Below are 20494 nucleotides of genomic sequence, written 5' to 3' on the forward strand. Positions count from 1 at the left end.
TATGGTACAGAATAAGCATAACTTCTGTATGTTCTGGGAAACAAACAAAAGATGTGACTCATTTATTGCCATACTCCTTAACTGTGATGATCTGGAATGGAACCTTTAGTTCCTCTTGAGTTGTGCCTGTGTTGAGGATGCTACTGGACGAGAGTGGCCAAAACTCCGGTTTAGATGCCTTAAAAGTTAAAGAAATTCAATATCATAAGATTCTCTGTAATAGTTAAGACAATATCCAGGGAAGACTATCTTCTTTTGTCTCTTACTTGAGTGGAAATCTTTCTTAGATGTTTCTGAGCAGACTTTATTAAAGTACATTAACTAAAATGGCTTTGCATGTCCACTCCAGCATCGCTAGAGAATGTAGTGATGCTCATGACTGATTCCAACCCTCCTAGTGTTAAGAAAAGGATGCCTGGTGGCATGGTGGTTTATGTGTTTGACTGCTCATCTCAAGGTTGATGGTTCAGACCCACCAGCTGCTTGCTCTGTGGGAGAAAGATGAAGCGTTCCTGCTCAGGAAAAATGCCGCAGAAACTATTGGAATGTTGAACATAGCTTACAAGGACAGCACTTTGGGAAAAATCACACGTGTACAAGTGGCTTTCTCATTTCAAAAAAGGTGAAATTGTCAATTGATGACAAACCTCGTCCTGGACTTCCATCAACTTCCCGAAAGGACAACAATGTGGACAAAACTTATGCACTTGTGCTTGAAGACTGACAACGGACCATTGAAGAGATGGGGAGGTATCTGGACTGTCTTGGAGCTCAGTTCAGCTAATTCAGCGCTTTGGGAATGAGCAGGGTTGCTGTGAAATTTGTGCCACGGGTTCTGACTGAACAGGAAAAAGTGTTGAGTGGAAACGTGCCATGCGTTGGAAAGAACAGCTCCGAAGTGCCTCAGACTTTCCCCCCAAGGTCATTACTGATGAGACATGGTGTTATTATGACAAGCAAACATCAGTCAAGCCAGTGGAAGATGCCATGGTCACTTCACCAAAAAAAAAAAAAAAAAGCTCGTCACGTGAAATGAAAGATCAGTTCAAGGCTCATTTGTTTTTGTTTTTTGATGTGAGGGGCATAGTACATTTGGAGTTCATTCCACCGGGTCAGATTGTTAATCGGGCTTTCTATGTAGAGGTTCTGAGGATATTATTTAGCAGTGCACAACAAAAAAGGCCTTATTGTGGCAGACGGGGGCTGGTTTTGCCACCCCGACAATGCACCTGCTCATGCAGCGACCTCAGTGCTCCAGTTTTGGGCAAAAAACATCATCCCTTTCTTGCCCCATGTACCTTACTCACTTGACCTCACTCTGTGCAGCTTTTTGTTTCTGCGCATGCAGAGGCAAATGAAAGGGCAACAATTTGATGACCTTGAAGAGGTGAAGAAAAAAAACTAGGGAGGTGCTGTCAACCATGCAAAGACACGAGCTTGAAAAATGTTTCTAAGAACGGAATTGCAGATTTGACAGACGCACTAAGTATAATGGAGAGTACTTTGAAGGTGATCAGGTTATTTTGTGAAAAATTTAAGTACACAGCTTGGGAGTTATTCCGTTTTGGGGAGGTACCTTTTCTAGGCTCTGATTAAAATGGTCAGTAGTGGTAGTTGGACTAACAAGTAAGTTGTGGTAGTTAAGTTAACAAAGCCACAAGGCAATGCAGCAGCTTGACAGAGTCTGGCATCTGTCTTTCTGGCGGCTTGAAAGAAGGTGTCTTTCTAACACATAAGCTCTGAATTGATGGGACTGAAAGACAGTGTCTATCAAAAGAAATGAATTCTGACCTTGCTCTGTGTGACTAGTGCTGAGAGATTGTATTTGCCTTGGTACAATAGCAAACTCTGTGTTCACAATTCTCCTTCACACAGTGCTGCCTTTATTAGGAAAGACCTTACTGTGACTCAAGTCTTAATATTTCAGTCCTTTGTGGACTTACAAAAGGCTAAACGCTGTAAAGAACTGGGGCGGGCGGGGAGAAGGCCACGTGACTTTTGACTCCACCCATCCATCTCACTAGCTTGTTAATGACTGTGGACACAAGTAACTTAACCTGTCTTGGCTACAAATGAAGAACTAGATTACCGCAAGCTCTCATATATGACGTATTATAAGCGGTTTTATAATCATGGGTCATGTCTTCGTGTCTAATCCAGCTCAGTGCTGAGTAATTTCACTGATTTGTTCAGCTCTTCAAGTGTGGTGACAACATCTTCCTTGTCACGTTGCAGCATTGCTAATTCCTTTACTAAAATTTCCCTTTTAATAATAGTCCCCTTCGAAACCCGACGCACATTTTATATAGTGGGAGTTGAAGAGATTAGCTTTGTTTTAAACAAAAATTTGAATCTTTTATTTTTAAGATGTGAAATAAGTGCTTAGAATGAGAAATCACAACAGATTTCATACTTTAAAAAGCTGAAAAAATATCATAAAATCCAGAAAATAGTATTTTAACGAAGTGGTGCCTGGTGTACTTAGTGAATACTACAAAGAAAATTGTGTTGAAATATATGTAGCAAAACAAATGCCACTAAAATTATTTTCACATGTAAAATTCAGTGATACTACCTACATTCTCTATGTTGTGTAACCATTACCACTAACCATTTACAATTTTTTTGTCCCCCTTATCAGAAACTCAGTGTCAACTTAAGGCATGCCCACCTAGAGGCCTTATTGACTATCACCTGATTGACAGGCCAGACTCCACCCCTTGACTTTTAATCCTCTCAAATTGACAATTGTATAACTACCACAGTCTCTATCTGCAATTGATTTTTTTCATGCTATTCCAAAAAATTTTTAAAGCAATTTTATTTTTGTGTGTGTTGAAAATACATATAGGAAAATATGAACCAACATTCTGCATGTGCCATTCAGTGACAAAAGTGTCTGTTTGAACTGTCTCCAAATTAATTTTTCTTCCACCATTAAAAAAAGACTCACTGTGCCCTAAACTTGTTTTCTAACTTTTCAAGTTGCTGTTGTCAGTTTGATCTTATATAGATTATTCTTAAAAGAGCACCATCAAGGCCAATATTCTTACTAATTAATCTGAGTTATCGTTTAGTTTTTAAAAGCAAAGATGCCATCTTGAGGACTGTTGTCCATGTAACTCAAGCCACGGTATTTTACAGTGGCCTCATAATGCACGCAGAAGCTGCATAATGAACAAGGCAGACCGCAGAGGAATTGTGGTATTAGTGAGGAATAGTCGATCTACAATGGACTTCTCAAAGAACAAAAAAGTCTGTCTTGGATAAAGTACAGCCAGAATGGTTCTTAGAAGTGAGTATGCCAAGATTTCGTTTCATGTACTTTGGACACATTCTTCAGAGGGATCAGTCCTTAGGGAATGACATTGTGCTTGGTGAAGTAGAGGGGCACTGAAAAAGAGGAAGGCTGTCAACCAGATGGGTTGTTACAGTGGGTACACCAGTACACTCAAACATAGGTATGATTGTGGGCATGGTGCAGGAGGCCTTGCATGTGTTCCGTCTGCTTTATGTAGGGGCTTTTTGAGTCAGAACCTACTCATTGACATTTAACAACATTGCCTTAGAAGCTGTGTTGGTGTAGTGGCTAAAGTGCTCCACTGCCAACCAACGAGGCCAGGGCTTGAACCCATCAGCTCTGTGGGAGAAAGATGTGGCAGTATGATTCTATAAAGATTGACAGTGTTGTAAGCTCTATGGGGCTGATCTATTCTGCCCTGTAGGGTTGTTATGAGCCAGGATTTATTGTTCAATAATACTGTTTTGATTGTTTGGTTTCAAGAAGATTTATTTTTGGTTTAAAGATTAATGATTATCTCTGTGTCCAGAAAATAAGGATTTCGTGAGATTGTGAAATTCTATTCTTTTGGGTTTCCTTTGTATTTCCCTAGCAACTAATAATGCGGAACATCCCTAAAAATGTATGGATTATCCATTTTTTCTTTGGAGAAATCTCTATTCAAGTACATTGCACATTAAGAAAAGTTTATTTTGGCCTGAGACTATACAAAGCAAAGATGTTATTGTACTTTAACAAATTTAATATGTACAATTCCATCATATTATTTATATGCAAGTTGTGTAATTGTTTTTGCTATTCTGTTCCAAATGATTTTGTCATCTTTGCTCAGCATTGAATTGAATTTTTTGTATTTGTTGCTAAATAAAAGTTCTTTATATTATGTATGTAAAACTGTTATTAGATATACCCACATTCTACCATTGATTCAATATTGACTCATAGTGACCCTGTGTGGGGTTTCTGAGGTTTTAAATTTTTACGGAAGCCTCAACTTTTTACCACGGAGCAGTTGGTGAGATATAGTTAAGTGTATTGTGCCAACTAGGCCATTAGGAACTTGTAGGTGGAGTTTGATCAGGTCACAGCTTGATTGGAGGGCTACCAAGGTAAATGAAGATAGCTGGTATCCCGTATCTCTCTTGCTTCCTGGTGATTGGACCAGCGTGGTGCTGTTTTAGCTAGTTCTGTGCCTCAGCCTGTGTGCTACACTACCTGTGGGCCAAGCCAACCTGTGGATTGTGTTGCTAGAGCTTGAGGCTCCTTGGAGACTTCCTTCTCTACACTGCTGGTGCATGCATTGCTTGAGCTTGAGGCTGGTGGATCCTGTCACCTTGCATTGCTTGAGTTTGAGCAAGCAGGGGCCCTACTTTACTCAGCTCCTGTGCTACTGACTGTTGCTGACCTACCCTGATGCTTGCCATCTTTGGGTAGACTCTGCCTGTCTTGCAAGAGGAAAGACTCTGATGCTTGCTTCCTTGACCTTGGACCTGGCACTGGCAGCCCAAGTGCGTTGAAGGCCTTTCAGTATATTAACTGTTCCACGTAAGTGAGTTGATTTATATATATATGGCTAGGTCTATACATATATATATGGCTAGGTTTATACATATATATTACATTTCCTGGTTCCGTTTCTCTAGGGAACCCTGCCTAACACGGTTGTTAAGTTTCAACCCGCAGCTTAGGGGTCAGCACTTCAGTGCTGACCCTTCCAGCACTACCAGGGCTTGCCATCAGATGTAGGACTCCCAAATATTTTCTTCCATTTTGTAAGTCTCTTTATAAAGTCCTTGGCTGTGCAAACACTTTTAATTTTGTTGAAACCTAATTTATTTATTTTTCTCTTGCTCACACTTTTGGTGTCATAGCTAAGAAATTAATTTTGAAAAGTAGGTAGCAAAACACATCTGGGTAATTCCTCCCCACCCACTGGGCTGCCCAGATGTACCACTAGGGGAATTATGAACTTAATTTGGAAATTTATTATTTTAGATTGCTTGATGATCACTGGATTGAATCATAATGATTTTACTGATGTGGATTTAAGCATGTCATTGGGCCGCTGTTTTCTGTCTGTAAGAAGAGGCTATGCTACGTACTACGACATGTCAGGAAGGAATGAGTTGAAGTGTGCAGATGTGTTCCCCTCCCTGGCAATATCTTTGCATGTGAATTACTTTCCCCCCCTTCTTTTTGGATAATCTTTTATTATTTGAGCTCTTACATCTGCTGCAATGGAGCTTTCCCACCTCCGTTAAGCCAAGGACATAGCCCCAACTCAAAACTCATTGCCGTCGTCAGTTATAACTCACTGTGACATTTCTGGTGATGATTACACTAGTTTTTGGACTCCTGTCAAAATGCCAGCATTTGCATAACGCCATTCTTTCTACTTTTAAAGAGCCACGAGCTTGGAATCTTTTATGTACTGATGTTACCTACTTTGCTTCAGCATTTCACGTGTGTACTCAACCACCTGCCGTTCCAGTTTAAAACCGTCACTTGGTCTTTCAGTGTTACAGCTAAGGAAATGAGAATTCAAACTAATGAAGTTGACCGTCTTACTCTTTTTTTTTTTTTTTAATTGGCTAGCGTTTCTCTGAGAGCCACTTTGGGGGCTTGACTGCTGTTGTTGTGAGCCACAAGTTTATTCTGACGCATAGCAGCCGTTCAGGCTAATGCTCCATCGAGTTGACTTAGACTGTAATCTTTAAGGGGGCAGATTGCCAAGTCTTTCCTAGTGTAAGCTGCTGGTAAGTTTCAATCACTGGCCTTTTGGTTATTAAACACTTGCGCTACCATTGAGCTACCATTACTCCTTCTTGGGTACTATAGAGCCCAAATATGGGTCTCTTAAATTAGGAGCGTGTGAAAGATAAGGGGCACATTCAGAAGAGGCTAAGGCAGGGAGATTAAGAAAGGCAACACTCCAGGCTTCATTTCCAGCCCTCCCTTGGAACTCGGCTCTTTTCATTTCCCAGAGGTTGGTTTCTCCCTTTTACTTTCAAGTTCATATCTGTTCTCTCAGTGCCAAGCCTTTTTTCCCCTTTAACTAGTTTATACGGAGTTTATTCAGACTCCTGACAATTCTTGCTCTGTCAGAATAGAAATGGAACTCTTTATGTGCTCCACAGGGATTTCAATGACTGCTTCTTTGGGAAGTAAATTATTGAGCCTTTCTTCTGAGATGTTTCTGGGTTGATTTGAACCTCCAACCTTTGGGGTGGCAGTGGAGTGTGCTTCCTCCCCTGGTCTTGATTGAACCAGTTTTCTACTTCTTTCTCAGTCTTGTTGCTTGGGGAAAAGGATGCCTAGAATAGGAGCAAGTCAGAACTCTTCAGTTACTGCCTTAGGACTAACTCCAGGCTGTGCCCTATTTCGGAGGGGTCACCAGTAACTTGATATGTTGGGGACTCTGTTTCTTTGTTGTGTAGGTCTTCCTGTGAAACAAATATAGATGATTTAGACTTTGAGTGCCTGAAAGCACAGGTGGATCTGGGAGCACAGTGGAAAGGTGTACACTGAGGAAATTGCCAACAGGTGGACTTTTTGTTTTTTATATGCATATTCAGCATAAGCTAGTTTAAGAAAATTATTCAAGATTTCCGTGTTGAGGACATTTTTCTGTAATACAACTGGCATTAAAATTTTTTCTTTCTCTTTTAAGAGTACTATGTTGTTGAGTGCCATAAAGTTGACTTCAACCCATTGTGATCCGTGTATAAGAGAATGAAACACGGCGGGGTCCTGTGCCAAGCTCAGAGTCAGTGCTGTGTTTTAACCTATTGTCGCAGCCATCGTGTCAGTCCAGTTCATTGATGATCATCTTCTCTTCTCCTCTACCAATTAGGCTGTCCTTCTCTAGGGACTGGTCTCACATACTTTGGATATATTATCGGAACATGGCTAGAGGCTGCCTGGGGAACAGACTATCAGTTGCTCACATGTAAGCGTAAGTTGAAGCTCAAAACATTCAATCAAGTCCACAAGAGCCAAAAGATGACCTAAGTGTATCCCATCTGAATTTATTATTTAAATTCATTAGAATTTTATTTCTCTCATAATCTTGAACAAGCTAAGCAAATGTGGTATATATGCTTTGATTTTACTGAAAACCAGACTAAATGGAATAAAATAAACAACAAATTGACTACCTTTGACTTATTTTTTAATCTAATTATTTTCTATTTCATAATTGATTTGAGATACCTACTTGCATGTCAAATTATTCCCATGTCAAATAACCCCTGCTCTGCTATCCTGTTCTTTTATTTGGAATCACAGAAGTAGAAGCAAGCCTTCCCCATTTATTTGTCAAAACACAAAAATAATATTGTGGATACACGTAATCTGTATTTAAGTAAATCATCTATTAACATAATAAAAATCACTTGTTTTGAAAAAGAAAATATGAACCTCTGAGTTCCTCTATTTTTAATTGGAACACCAAAAAGATAGGTATTGTACTCGCTTCTCCAACCCCACCTTGGCCTCCATTGCTGAGGTTAACAACCTCTTTTCAGTCTCCTTGTATTTCCCTATGAGTGGGAGGACTTGGCCTTGGCTTGTTATGGACCTTGATGGCTGTAGAACCAGCCTTGGCTACAACTGTGCCCTTGGCTCTCTTTAGATCATCTCTCAGTGATTTTTCTTAGTGGCATGAGAAGGCCCTGGGGGTAGATCCATGGAACTTGGCCCATAACTCCAGGACTTTCAGCTTGCTGGTTTCACTGTTGACCCTGGGATCCCACAGGAATTCATGGCATGGAGGATTGGTATTGGGCATCGGGTAGTAAGTATACCAGGTAATTTTCTTCCACGTAATCTTTCATGATGAGCTTCTTGGGCTCCCCAAAGATGTAGTACTCCTTGCTGTCATAGAATCTGAGCATATTCAGGAATTCACAGACCCCTTTCTCAGTGGCGCCATTGCCATTCATGAAAATCAGGCCCAGAATGGGTATCAGGAGGCCAGTCTTGGCAAACTCGCTGTCAATCACCATAAGAGCCTCTGATGGGAAGCAGCAGCTTGCTGATCAAAGTGTAGGACTGACCCCTGGGGCCAACTTCATTAGCTCCATGCACTGCAGAGTCTCCTGTCAATTCTCAGGGAAATCTCCTTGTCCTTTTTTGCTGGATGAGTCTCAGCATGTTTGCTTTCATGACGGGCTCTTTCTTCTTGCACTTGTGCAGGAAGTATTGTACCAGCACCTTCCCTTTTCTGGTGAGAAGGTGTCTGCATGAGCTCCTGTTTGAGTGTGAGGCCTTCAGGGTACTGGACTTTTCTTCAGCTTGGTTCTCAGCACTTTTTATTACCTCTTGGGTGTGAACAAGCTGCAGGAGCCCGAACCTCGGCAAAAGTGCTGGCTCCTGAGATTTCTGAGGGGTCTGGGGTTTGCCATCAGCAGGGGAACCCTGGGGAGTACCTTTACCATCAGAAGAGGTGGAAGGCTCCGCAGCTTCAGAGACCTGAGCCGTCTGGAGATCTTGGTCCTGGCTTACTCTTTGGACCTTGCGGCATGATGGGCGGTGGCTGATCGGGGCAGCAGGCTACATGGGGAGACAGCAGGTGACCCGAGGCACTGGCAGAGACAGGCTAAGAGTCTGTGAGACCCTTTCGCTGGGAGATGCTAGCCTGCTTTTAAGAAGGTCCTTCTGCAGGTCTCCTCCAGGGTCCTGTTCTAGGAAGCCGCAGGCTCCCCTTCTGCTCAGCTTGCTCTCTTCGCCTGAATCTAATAGGTTTTATTCTGTGAACAATAATGACCAAAGATGAGGCGAGTTGTGCGATGACATCATACATGAAGAATACTTTAAGACCATAAAACGTTCTCTGTGTATGTTAAATCTGTCATATATGTTTTTATTCTCAGCCAAGGTCCCTTGATAGTCCAAGTGATTTGCACTCAGTCAGTGTGATGATCTGCTTTCATAAAGATTACAACTAAGAAAAAAATCCCGTGGAACACGTCTACTCCGTAATATGTGCAATGGCTATGCTTATAAGTTGGAATCAACCTGATGACTTTCTTTTTTTTTAATACCCTGTCCAGGTCTATTACCTTGAATTAAAGCAAGGGTGGGAATGTCTGGCACTTGAACTCTTCACCCCCTACCCCTTCAAACAAAAAACCAACAGTGAAAAACCCCAAACCCCAAATCAGAAACCCTTCACTGTCATCAAGTTGGTTCCAACTTACAATGACTATAGGACAGGTCAGAACTGACCCTGTGAGTTTCTGAGGCTGTAACTCTTTACAAGACTAGAAAGCAGTTAAGGAAACATACAACTCTCCCTCTAGTTCTTGAATGCTTACCCCCTCCCCCTGCTGTCATGATCCCAGTTCTACCTTACAAATCCGGCTGGACCAGAGGATGTACACTGGTACAGATAGGAACTGGAAACACAGGGAATCCAGGGCGGATGATCCCCTCAGGACCAGTGGTGAGGGTGGCGATACCGGGAGGGTGGAGTGAAGGTGGGGTAGAAAGGTGTGACAGGTTACAAGAATCTATACATATAACCCGCTCCCTGGGGGACGGACAACAGAAAAGTGGGTGAAGGGAGACATTGGACAGTGTAAGAAATGACAAAATAGTAATAATTTATAAATTATCAAGGCTTTGTGGGGGGGTTGAAGAGGGTGGGGGGAAATGAGGAGCTGATACGAAGGGCTCAAGTAGAAAGCAAATGTTTTGAGAATGATGATGGCAGCAAATGTACAAAAGTGCTCGACACAATGGACGTGTGTGTGGATTGTGATAAGAGTTGTATGAGCCCCCCAAAAAAATTTAAAAAAAGAAAATACCTTAATTTATTAACTGAAGGAAACCATGTGGAAATAAATGTTTGTATAAGCGCCTATTTCAGTTTGGAGCATATCAGAATTAGTGATATGCCAAAGGGCATTCATGGCTTTCACATTGAACTAGTAGTCACAAGGTCTGTGGTCCCAGGTCAGCTGCTCCTTGGGAGAAAGATGAGGCTGTCTACTCTTGTATAAAGATTTTACGTCTTGGAAATCTAAAGGAGGCAGTTCTACTCTGTCCAGTAGGGCTACTGGGAACAGGAATCCGCTCCGACGGTGAGTACGTTTGTAGGTCACCATGAAAACATCACAGTAGAGCATGTCCAAACTTCAGGATATTGGTTCTTCCCTCAGGAGAGGCTTCAAATCACAGTTCTTGGAATTTACTTGTGTAAATTTACTTGTGTAAGTTTGCTGTGGGACCGTCACTCTGTTCCACATTTGGGCATTCACATGAATGCTTAACGGATCATAGTTTCTTTTGGTTGGGGCTCTCCAGGTAGCTTAAAACAAAACAACAAACACACTGTCATCGAGTTGATGTTAACTCATAGTGACTCTGTAGGACGGGGTAGATCTGCTCCTGTGAGTTTCTGAAACTGTAACTCTTTACAGGAGCAGAAAGTCTTATCTTTCTCCGTTGGAGCTGCTTGTGGTTTTGAACTACTGACCTTGTGTATTGCAGCCCAATGTGTAACCACGGTGCCATCAAGGGTCCTCAGAGAAACAAAATCTATAGGACATAAGTACGTGGTTTATTTTAAGGCATTGACTCAGGCGGTTTGCGGGGCCTGCACGTTTGAAGTTCGTTGTACAGGCTGTCAGGCAGGACTTGTATGCTAGGAACACGCAGGTGTTGATGACCTTACGACCTTCAGCTAATGATTGATGTTGGCCACATTATCAAGGTTAATCTCCTTTACTTAAAGTCGGGATTATAAATATTAATCACATTCATAGGATAGCTTCACAGCTACATCCAGACTAATGATTATTTGCAGTTTTATTGGCATATAATTCATATATCCTACAATTCAGTAGTTCAATCATATTAAGAAGAGTTATGATAATCACCCAATCAATTTCAGAATATCTCCTTCTTTCTTGTACTCATTGTTATTAGCTCTCCATTTCCCTCTAATTTCCTGCCATACCACCAAGAAACCATCAATCCAATTAGTGTCTCTATAGATTTACCAACAAAAAGACCAGCAACAATATCAAAATAAAACAGAAAAACTTTAATCAAAAAGAAAGAAAATATTAAAAACTAGAACAGAATTAAAATGGGTTAAAAAGGAGGTAAAATGTTCCATTTTAGCCAAGCTGGATCTGCTATAATCCACTTAGGAGTGCATGCTGCATGAGAACAAGGTGATTCCCATCGCTGGTCCGTGGTCAGAGGGGACTCACCAGAGGCTTAATCTACATGTCTTTCCCCTTCACTTTTTTTTTTAACTGAAACTACTTTAAAATGGGTCAGAAGGTCAGATCACATGGTAGCTACCCTAACTACATCTGCCATAGTTGAATTCACAGTTTTCTCTGTCTGATAACAAGGCTGTTGGTATCCTTTGACTGGTCAGAGGGATTTACTGGAGGCTTCATTCACGTGCACTCTATTCACTGTGAGTCAGTGCCGACTCACAGCGACCCCTGTTGGGTTTCTGAGAATGTAACCCTTTACAAGAGTTGAAAGCCCAGTCCTTTCTCCTTTGGAGCTTCTGGTGGGTTTGAAGTGCCAGTCACGGTGATCAAAGACCAGTGTGTAACCACTGCACCACCAAGGCTCCACCATCCATGTGTGTACCCAGAAAATGGATTTGGGGGCTACCATTGTCATCCGTACCCTTCTGTAAACCAGTTGTTTACAATTTAAGCTCCAATACCATTTCCTCCTTCAGATTTGAGTTTTATCATTTAAAATCCTTGGTCCATACTTCTGATGTGCTTCTTCCATGTCATAATAGTGATTGACTAAACATTTGTGTCCCATAGCCCAGCCAACTTGCTTAAACATTATAAAAATAAACACCTTAATAGTGAAGAACAGATGTAAACAATTATATAGAAGGAGTTGGGTGGGGAGATAGTAGTCTTGCTAGACGCTATTGTATTAATTACTTTTAGACAAGAAGAAGCTGATTGTGCTTGAGCGAATGTCAAAGTGAATTGGAAAGGTTTGCTTGGCGTTTTGGGCAAGCAAAATGATTAAATGGTGAAGGAGGTTGTGGAAAAGGAACTACCTAATGTTATAAAGAGGTCACTCTGTGTTATGGAGGGACTTGGTCCCTAAAATATGTGTTGGAACTTTTACCCCCACATACATGTGAATGTAATCCTATTTGCGATTTGGACTTTCTTTGTTAATGAGTGAGATGTAGTCAGTTAATATTGACCTTCTAGGCTTAATTTTGCATGTGATGTATTATGGTTTCTAGGCTCTGTGCCTGAGGTAGCTGTAATACCATTTTGGAGGAAATGCTCTACTATGCTAACAGAAAGGATTAAGTCATCCTTAGTGGAGAGTTTGAGCCAAGCTCCCCTCTTTACTTTGGAGAGTATGGTCTGCCGAAAGACAAAATCACATCTCTATCAAAGCCATTCCTCTGTGCTTCGTAGCTATTGCACAAGCAGGAACACACAGAGACTCATCATAGAAGTTACCATCAGAAGTGGAGCATGTTTTGCTTGTGGATTGGAAGATTCAATATTGTAAAGATGTCATTCCTACCGAAGGCACTATATAAGTTCATTGCAATCCTGATGCAGATACCAGAGTCTGTTTTCAAAGAAATGGAAACACTGACTACCAACTTCATATGGGAAAAGAAGAAGCCCAGAATTGGCCAAGAACTCCTCAAGAAGAATAAAGCGGGAGGGCTTGCGTTACCTGACTTTAAAACTTGCACATCCACGGTTGTCACAATGGCATGGTACTGGTATACTGATAGACACACAGACCAAGAGATAGGAACAGAAAATCCAGAAATTAAAACAGCAGCACACAGACAACTTTTCTTCGATAAGGGTCCCCCCAAAATATCCAAGGGGAAGCGGATGCCCTTTATAACAAATGGTGCTGGGAAAACCGGATATCTTCCCAGAGAAAAGTAAAGCAAGACCCTTACCTCACTCCATACACAAGAACATATCCAAGGTGAATCACAGATCTCAAGGTTAAAACCCCAAACTATCAGGATCATCAGTGGGAAAATTGGGACAAAGCTAGGAACCTTAGCCCACTTGAGTACATGGGCTATCAGAAGTGAGGAAGGATATACACTCCGAGGAAGCTAAAATTGGAAGAGTGGGACATGCTAAAGAGAAACAATTGTATACATCGAAAGACTTCAACAAGAGCCCACAGTTAGCAATATCATATCAGACAAAGGGGTTATTACTAAAATATACAGAATCCTGCACACTTACAATAAGATTCACGAAGCTTCACAAAGGAGGAAACCCAAATGACCAACAAATATATGAGAAATGTTCCCGATCACTAACCACCTAAGAAATGCAAATCAAAACAACTGTGAGATACCTAACACCAACAAAGATAGCCCAATTCAGATAATCAGAAAGCAACAAATATTGGAGGGGGTGTGGTGAGATAGGAACTCTCATTCATTGCTGGCGGTCTTGTAGATGCATGCAGCCACTGTGGAAATGATTTGGCAATGCCTAAAACAGATGGAAATTGAGTTACCTTTTGGCCCAGCATTTCCACTACAGGGCGTATACCCAGAACTAAGAAAGAGACCACAACTAGACATTTGCGCTTCAGTGTTCACTGCTGTGCGGTTCACAACTGAAACAGCTGAATGGATTTAAAAAAAACTGGTATGTACACACAATGGAGTATTACACATCCATGAAAAATAGTGATAAAAAGATGAAGTACCTTGTATAGTGGAGATTTGGAGGATGTTATACAGAGTGAAGTTAGCCAAGCACAAAAAGATAGTACAACATGAGTCCGCTGAGGTAAGTACAAACAGCAGAATGGGCACAGGGGAAAATGCACACAATGCACAGTTCCTGGTGTGAGGACCAGATACTCTGCCATGAGCCAGACCAAACCCAGTGATGCATACGTCACCCCCCCAAAAAAAAACAAATTAAAAAGATGCAGATAGCACTGTGCTGAAAGACATCTAACTCCTTCCCTCCCCTCCCCCCCGTACGCTTTTAAGGCCCATAGAGGGGTGGGGGAAGAAAAAAGATGGCAATGGAGGATCAGGGCACTGATCCACCCAAAGGGAGGTTGTTTATTATCTCTCCACAGAAAAGGGAGGGAGGGAGTAGACCTCATTCCTTTGTGCCCATCCTTGAGGGCGACATTCCTGTCCTGCTCAGAGCAGCTTGTTCACAGAGAGGGCTGTAGGGCAGGCCACAGCTCAAGACATGATGTCCCCTCCCTAGATGACAGTGCCACAGGGGACAGCACTGAAGATACAGTTCCAGGAGATGGCCGGTCTGACCCTCCCCCATGGGGGCAAACCAAGAGGAGAGTGCAAAAGACGAGCAATGGGAACAAAGCCACGGTATCCCTGAGGATTCCCGATTGTAGACTTCTGACTTGTCACCTCATCTGAGCTGCTTGGAGGTGGACCAAGTCGAGACCCAAAACCCACCTGTAAGATAATTGGACGGTTCCTCACCTAAGGCCCACATGGAAGGGATAGTAAATGCAGAGTGCAGTATAGCACTGATGAAACACATAGGTATTCTCTAGTTCTTTAATATTTTATCCCCATACTATTATGGCCTTTGTTTTATTCATTAATCTTGTTAGACCTGCATTATCTTCATTTATATAATTAAGATTGTCCGATGAATGAAAGCCAAGCTAGATAGGCTTCAGAAACAGTGATGGGAGGAATGATTCCCTGAGGGTAGTGTGTGTGTGTGTGTGTGTGTGTGTGCGTGTGTGTGTGTGTGTGTGTGTGGGCGTGTGTGTGTGGGCGCGTGTGTGTGGGCGCGTGTGTGTGGGCGCGTGTGTGTGGGCGCGTGTGTGTGGACGTGTGTGTGGGTGTGTGTGTGTGTGTGTGGGCGCGTGTGTGTGGATGTGTGTGTGTGTGGGCGTGTGTGTGTGTGGAGGGGGTGGATGATAGAAATGATAACTATATTACCCCATTGAAGGGAACGAAGAACAGAATCTTAGGTGAATGGATCCAGTGAATGGTGTAAGATATGGCAATGATAATAATAATGTTAAATAATAGTGGTTCCTGGGGGGGGGGGGTTGAGTGTGGAAGGGAGGGAATAAAGGGGAACTGATATCAAAGAGTTCACGAAGAAAGAAAATGTTTTGAAACTGATGGTGGTAGCAGTTGTACAATTATGCTTGATCTGATTGAATTATGGATTGTTGTAATATGCCAGAGCTCCCAGTAGCGTGATTATTAATAATAATAATAATAATAAAGTGGAGCATGTTTGAAAGCACTCTCTGAAATAGCAGAGGCAGAGACCAGAGGAGCCAGTTTGCAACACTGTCATCTATTTAATTCTGACTCATGGCAACTGTATGGGCAGAATGGATCTCTTTTTTTTTTTTTGCTCTGTATATTTGTCATCAGAGAGGTCACGGTCCCCGGGAGGGGAAGCAGCACAGGTGGGCTCCGGGTGCAGGGTCACAGGTAGGGCTGGTCCTGGGACAACTCCCAGGGCTTTATGGGAGGAGCTGGTGTCACGGCCCGCTTCTCAGTGGCTGCCACCGCACTCTGTGCTGGCGTGCCTGTCACCAGCGCCTTCTGGGAGGACATGACGATGGCGGGGGGCACAGCTTCCCGGCGGCCATCGCGAGTACAGTAATAATTGTTAGAGAGCTTGTGGCTGGGGCCCACGGCGAGCCGGGGAGGCGGCTGGGTTCCCGGATGCCCAGTTCCGCAGCCGTTGGATGAAGCGGGTGGCAGAAGCCATCTTCCGTCCGCACTGAAGGGCGCCGGTGACCGAATGGATCTCTTTTAAGGGTTTCTGAGCCTCATCTTTGTCTTGTAGAGTGTCTAGTGTGTTAGAACTGCTGTCAGTGAGTAACCCACACAGAGACCATGGATAAAGCATAGCTGTCAGCAAGGCAATGAGAGAGACTGTGAGACCATAGGCAGAGCGGTGTACAGCTTTCCTGGCTCTGGGAGGCATAGGTCAAGGGATGGATCACGTGGCTGAGAGACCTAGGACCAGAGGGAGACGTGACGGCTGGCTGAGAAGCGTGGCTGCTGCGGTCCAGTTCCTGTCTCCTTACTGTTAATGAATCCTGATTGATGGTAGGATTGAGATCTAAAAAGAGCCTGTTAGGCACAGAACTAAGTAAGAACAGGTAGATGCCAGGACATGTGGAGCTCACCAAGGAACTGAAGCCGAAGATACTTCCTTCAGAGTCTACAGGGAAAACCTTCCCCTAGAGCTGTTGCCCTGAATTTAAGCTTTTGAGTTCCTCTGATAAAGTAATTTCTGTTCATTAAAGCCACTCCTCTGTGTCATTTTTATTATAGCTGCACTGAGAAATTAAAACTTTTATTTGACTTCCTATGTGTCGGCAATAGTAGTAGGCTTATATAGATGTGTATAATGTGATCATTTTACCACGGTTCTCAGTGGTTAATTAACCTTTAGATTCCCGGAGGTCAGAGAATACCTTCTGTGACACATGCTTCAGTGAAGTAGCATTTGACGTCTGTGAAGCAGACGCACTGTCATTCCCTTCTTTCTGCCTGGGCTGGTAGGTGTAAATTTAGTCTGTAGTTACACTTTCGGAAGTATGTGAGTAAAATAAAGCCAGTCTTGAATTTCCTGCTGTTGTAATAATTTTAGGTGGAAGGAATAAAAAGAGTTCAGTAGACGCTGGAAGAGCAAATTTATTATCACCATTACTGGAAATTGGTTTGGTGTCCACAGCGGAATGGAAGTACAATATAAGTATGACCACACTTCTAAATAGATAAAAAAAGACAAATGTATAGAGAAAAAGTTTATTAGTGGTAATCAGATGTGGTGGCAGATCTCGACTAAGGATAGATTCTAAATAGTAATTATAATTGCTTTCCATGAACTGTACATCAGTTAAAAGTGGAATTGGCGATAGCCAAGTGATAGTTGTGTTATCTATTTACAATGCCACTCCCCATACCCACCTGGGGGGGCGGGTGGAAAGACTTGAGGAGGATTATGTATCACCAAAATGTCTTCAGATTTGGTTTCTTGGTTTGTATGTTTAGGTTCTTGGTTCCATGGAATGTAAATGAAGCAGGGAATCATGTGACAGAGTTTTATCAGACCAATGAGTTCATTGAAATGCCTTTAAAAAATCATTTTATTAGGGGCTCATACAACTCTTATCACAATGCATACATACATCAATTGTGTAAAGCACATTTTTATACATTCATTGCCCTCATCATTCTCAAAACATTTGCCCTCCACTTAAGCCCCTGGCATCATATCCTCATTCCCCCCTCCCTTCCCGCTCCCCCCTCCCTCATGAACCCTTCATAATTTATAAATTATTATTTTGTCATATCTTGCACTGATGACTCCCTTCACCCACTTTTCTTTTGTCTCTCCCCCAGGGAGGAGGTTATATGTAGATCCTTGTAATTGGTACCCCTTTTCTAACCCACCCTCTGTCCACCCTCCCGGTATCACCACTCGCACCACTGGTCCTGAAGGGATTATCCGCCCTGGATTCCCCGTGTTTCCCCAGATCCTATCTGTACCAGTGTACATCCTCTGGTCTAGCTAGATTTGTAAGGTAGAATTGAGATCATGATAGTCTTGGTGGGGGGGTGCTTTATAAACAACATAAACTTTATATACCCATAGACCTCACCAATTGTAATACACAGTATTAAGTATTCCAGTATTTAAAGTTATTACATTCTGACCTCTGTGCACCGTAGTAGACTTTACAATTCTCTGTCTCATCACATGGCTATTCACATGCTTCACCTATGATGTGAGGGGACTCCCGAGTCTTAATCCATGCGTGCACACTGAAGATGGATTCTGGGCTTCCATGGTCAGCCCTAGCCTTCTGCAAACCAGCTGTTCACAGTTTGAGTTCTGACACCATTCCCTTCTGTAGACTGGGACTATATTATTTACAATTCTTGGATCACATAGGCTGATGTGCTTCTTCCATGTGAACTTAGTTGATGCCTCACTTCGATGGCTGCTAATTTGAAGACAAGCCTTTAAGACCTCAGATGCTATTCTTTCTGATAGCTGAGCCCCATCTAATTTCTTCACCATACTTGGGGATCTTGTCATGAAGGCGAGATGTCTTTGAATTACGATGTTGGTGAATATTGAAAGTACCATAGACTGCCAAAAGAACAAACAAAGCTGTCTTGGAGGAAGTGCAGCTAAAATGCTTCTTAGGCTCCCGGATGGTGGGACTTGTTGTGTCCCAGTCCCTGGGAAAGGACATGATGCTTGTAAAGTAGACGTTAAACAATAATGGACTCTAAGATGACAAACAGTTATTGAATATGACTTAGATTTGGGCAGTATTACCTTCTGTCGTACAAGCCCCTCTGGGTTGGAATCAATTAGGAGGCATACACATGAGCATAGTGCTTCAGTCGTTAGGTACTAAATGAAAGGTGTTTGCTTGAACTTACCAGTCAGCATTCTGGGTGGGAAATGTGTGGCCATATGCTTCTAAAATATTTATAACTTTGGAGACCCAATGGGGACTTTCTTCTCTGTTCTATTGAGGGGTTATGGATTGGAATCTACTGGGTGACAGCAGGTTTGGATTATTATTTAGCAGACATACAGGGTCATCATGAGTGATTCTATTTGATGGCAACTGGGAACATCTTACTTAACCAGAAGAACAATTTAAAATACTTTAGGACTAAATTTAAGGGGAAGGAATTATTACTTATTAAGGACCAGGAGTTCAATGGGAAAGTAACTTCACCTTCCTTAAATGACCTCTTCATTTGTGCTTTAAAATAAGTACTGTCCACACTCAACAGTGACAATCTTTTTTTATTTTTAATGAGGAAACATTCCAGTTTTTATTCATATGATTAATTGAAATGGCAGAGGCAGAGTTACAGGACCAGGCATTTATTAATCACAGAGCAAGAGGGAAATGGGACATCCCAGATGCCTTGAGAAAAGTTCCCAAGAAACAGGCACCAGACTGGACATCTGCTCACCTGTTGTTCCACAGCAGGTGTGTTAATTCCTGCATTTTCTCGATAAGTTCTTCCTTGTGTTTGTCGAGATTTAGCTTTGCGTTCAAGAACATTTTCCCCTTTGTTGTGTCCAACAGTCTTTCTGTGGGTGAGTCTGAGCACTCAGGCAAGAGTATACAGACGGAGCGATAAGGGAGAGAGATAAAAGAAAGACGTGGTTCAGGTGGATGCGCCTGGATTTGTGGCATGTTGGCATGTGTACCTGTGTCTGACTCCAAGGAGCGGGCATCTGTAGCGGGGTGGGGCTGCATGTGAAGAGGAAGTAACAGGGAAAAATAAAAACAAAGCTCGGTTTGGGATGGCATTCTTGATCTCTTGGCAGTGCTGGCTTGAGCACACATCCACTGAGGTGTGGGGAGAGCACTGGAGAGGTAAGAGGTGTGGCTGGGTGTGTTGGAGCTGGGGCAGGGAAGGATCCGTTTGTGCCAGGCAGCGGGAGTGCACAGAGCAGCTCAGGCTGCTGGTCGGTAAGGAAGGGGAACCAGTAACAGCTGGTGAGGCTGATCTCCACCTTTCAGGAACTTTGGTGTACTTAGCTTTCAAGTTGTTACTCTGGCTTCTAGGTCGCATGGCACTTCTCTCGTGGGATTTCTCAGGTGGTGGTGCTTCCGGTGCATATTACCTGGTGTTGCTGTTCTTCATCCTTCTTCCTTTTTATTTTTTAAATTAGTTAATCACCTTATTGGGAGATCTTACAGATAGCATAACATTCCATAGGTCATTCACATCAAGCAGTATTCTACAATTACTACCACAATCAGTTCAAAATATTTTCCTTCTTTCTTGAACTCCTGGATATCAGCTCCCCTTAATCCTCTCCCAACCCAGGAACCCCTTTTCCCCCTTAAAATGTGTGTTTTTCCCACATCTTACACGATTCAGTATATCCATTCGCATAAATCTAGTAGAGCGGGGCTCCACAGTCATCAGTGCGCTCCCCTCCCTGTTGCCCCAGGGAGCCAGTCCTCCTGTTACTGTGTCTGAAGGGTTATCTATCATGGCTTTCGTGCATCGAATGATCGTCATTGTACAAGTGAACATACAAATCATACAAATTAAAACCATAACAGTAAGGCGAGGGCATATAAAGAACTAGAGCATACTTCTGTGGTTCATCAGCGCTGTACCACACCCTGAATTTTTCATCCTTTCTGTAATTACCGCTG

The 20494-nt window shown here is 42.6% G+C and overlaps 1 protein-coding gene and 1 pseudogene across 1 annotated transcript in view; one reads left to right on the forward strand and one right to left on the reverse strand.

The window, feature by feature from the left end:
- Nucleotides 1-20494, forward strand: part of CLASP1 (cytoplasmic linker associated protein 1) — a 348219-nt gene that overhangs the window by 57061 nt on the left and 270664 nt on the right. The window lies entirely within an intron of this gene.
- LOC142424386 (NADH dehydrogenase [ubiquinone] 1 alpha subcomplex subunit 7 pseudogene) lies at nucleotides 15683-16044 on the reverse strand (annotated as a pseudogene).

Source organism: Tenrec ecaudatus, chromosome 13 (genome assembly GCF_050624435.1).
Source record: "Tenrec ecaudatus isolate mTenEca1 chromosome 13, mTenEca1.hap1, whole genome shotgun sequence".
Taxonomy (NCBI): Eukaryota; Metazoa; Chordata; class Mammalia; order Afrosoricida; family Tenrecidae; genus Tenrec; species Tenrec ecaudatus.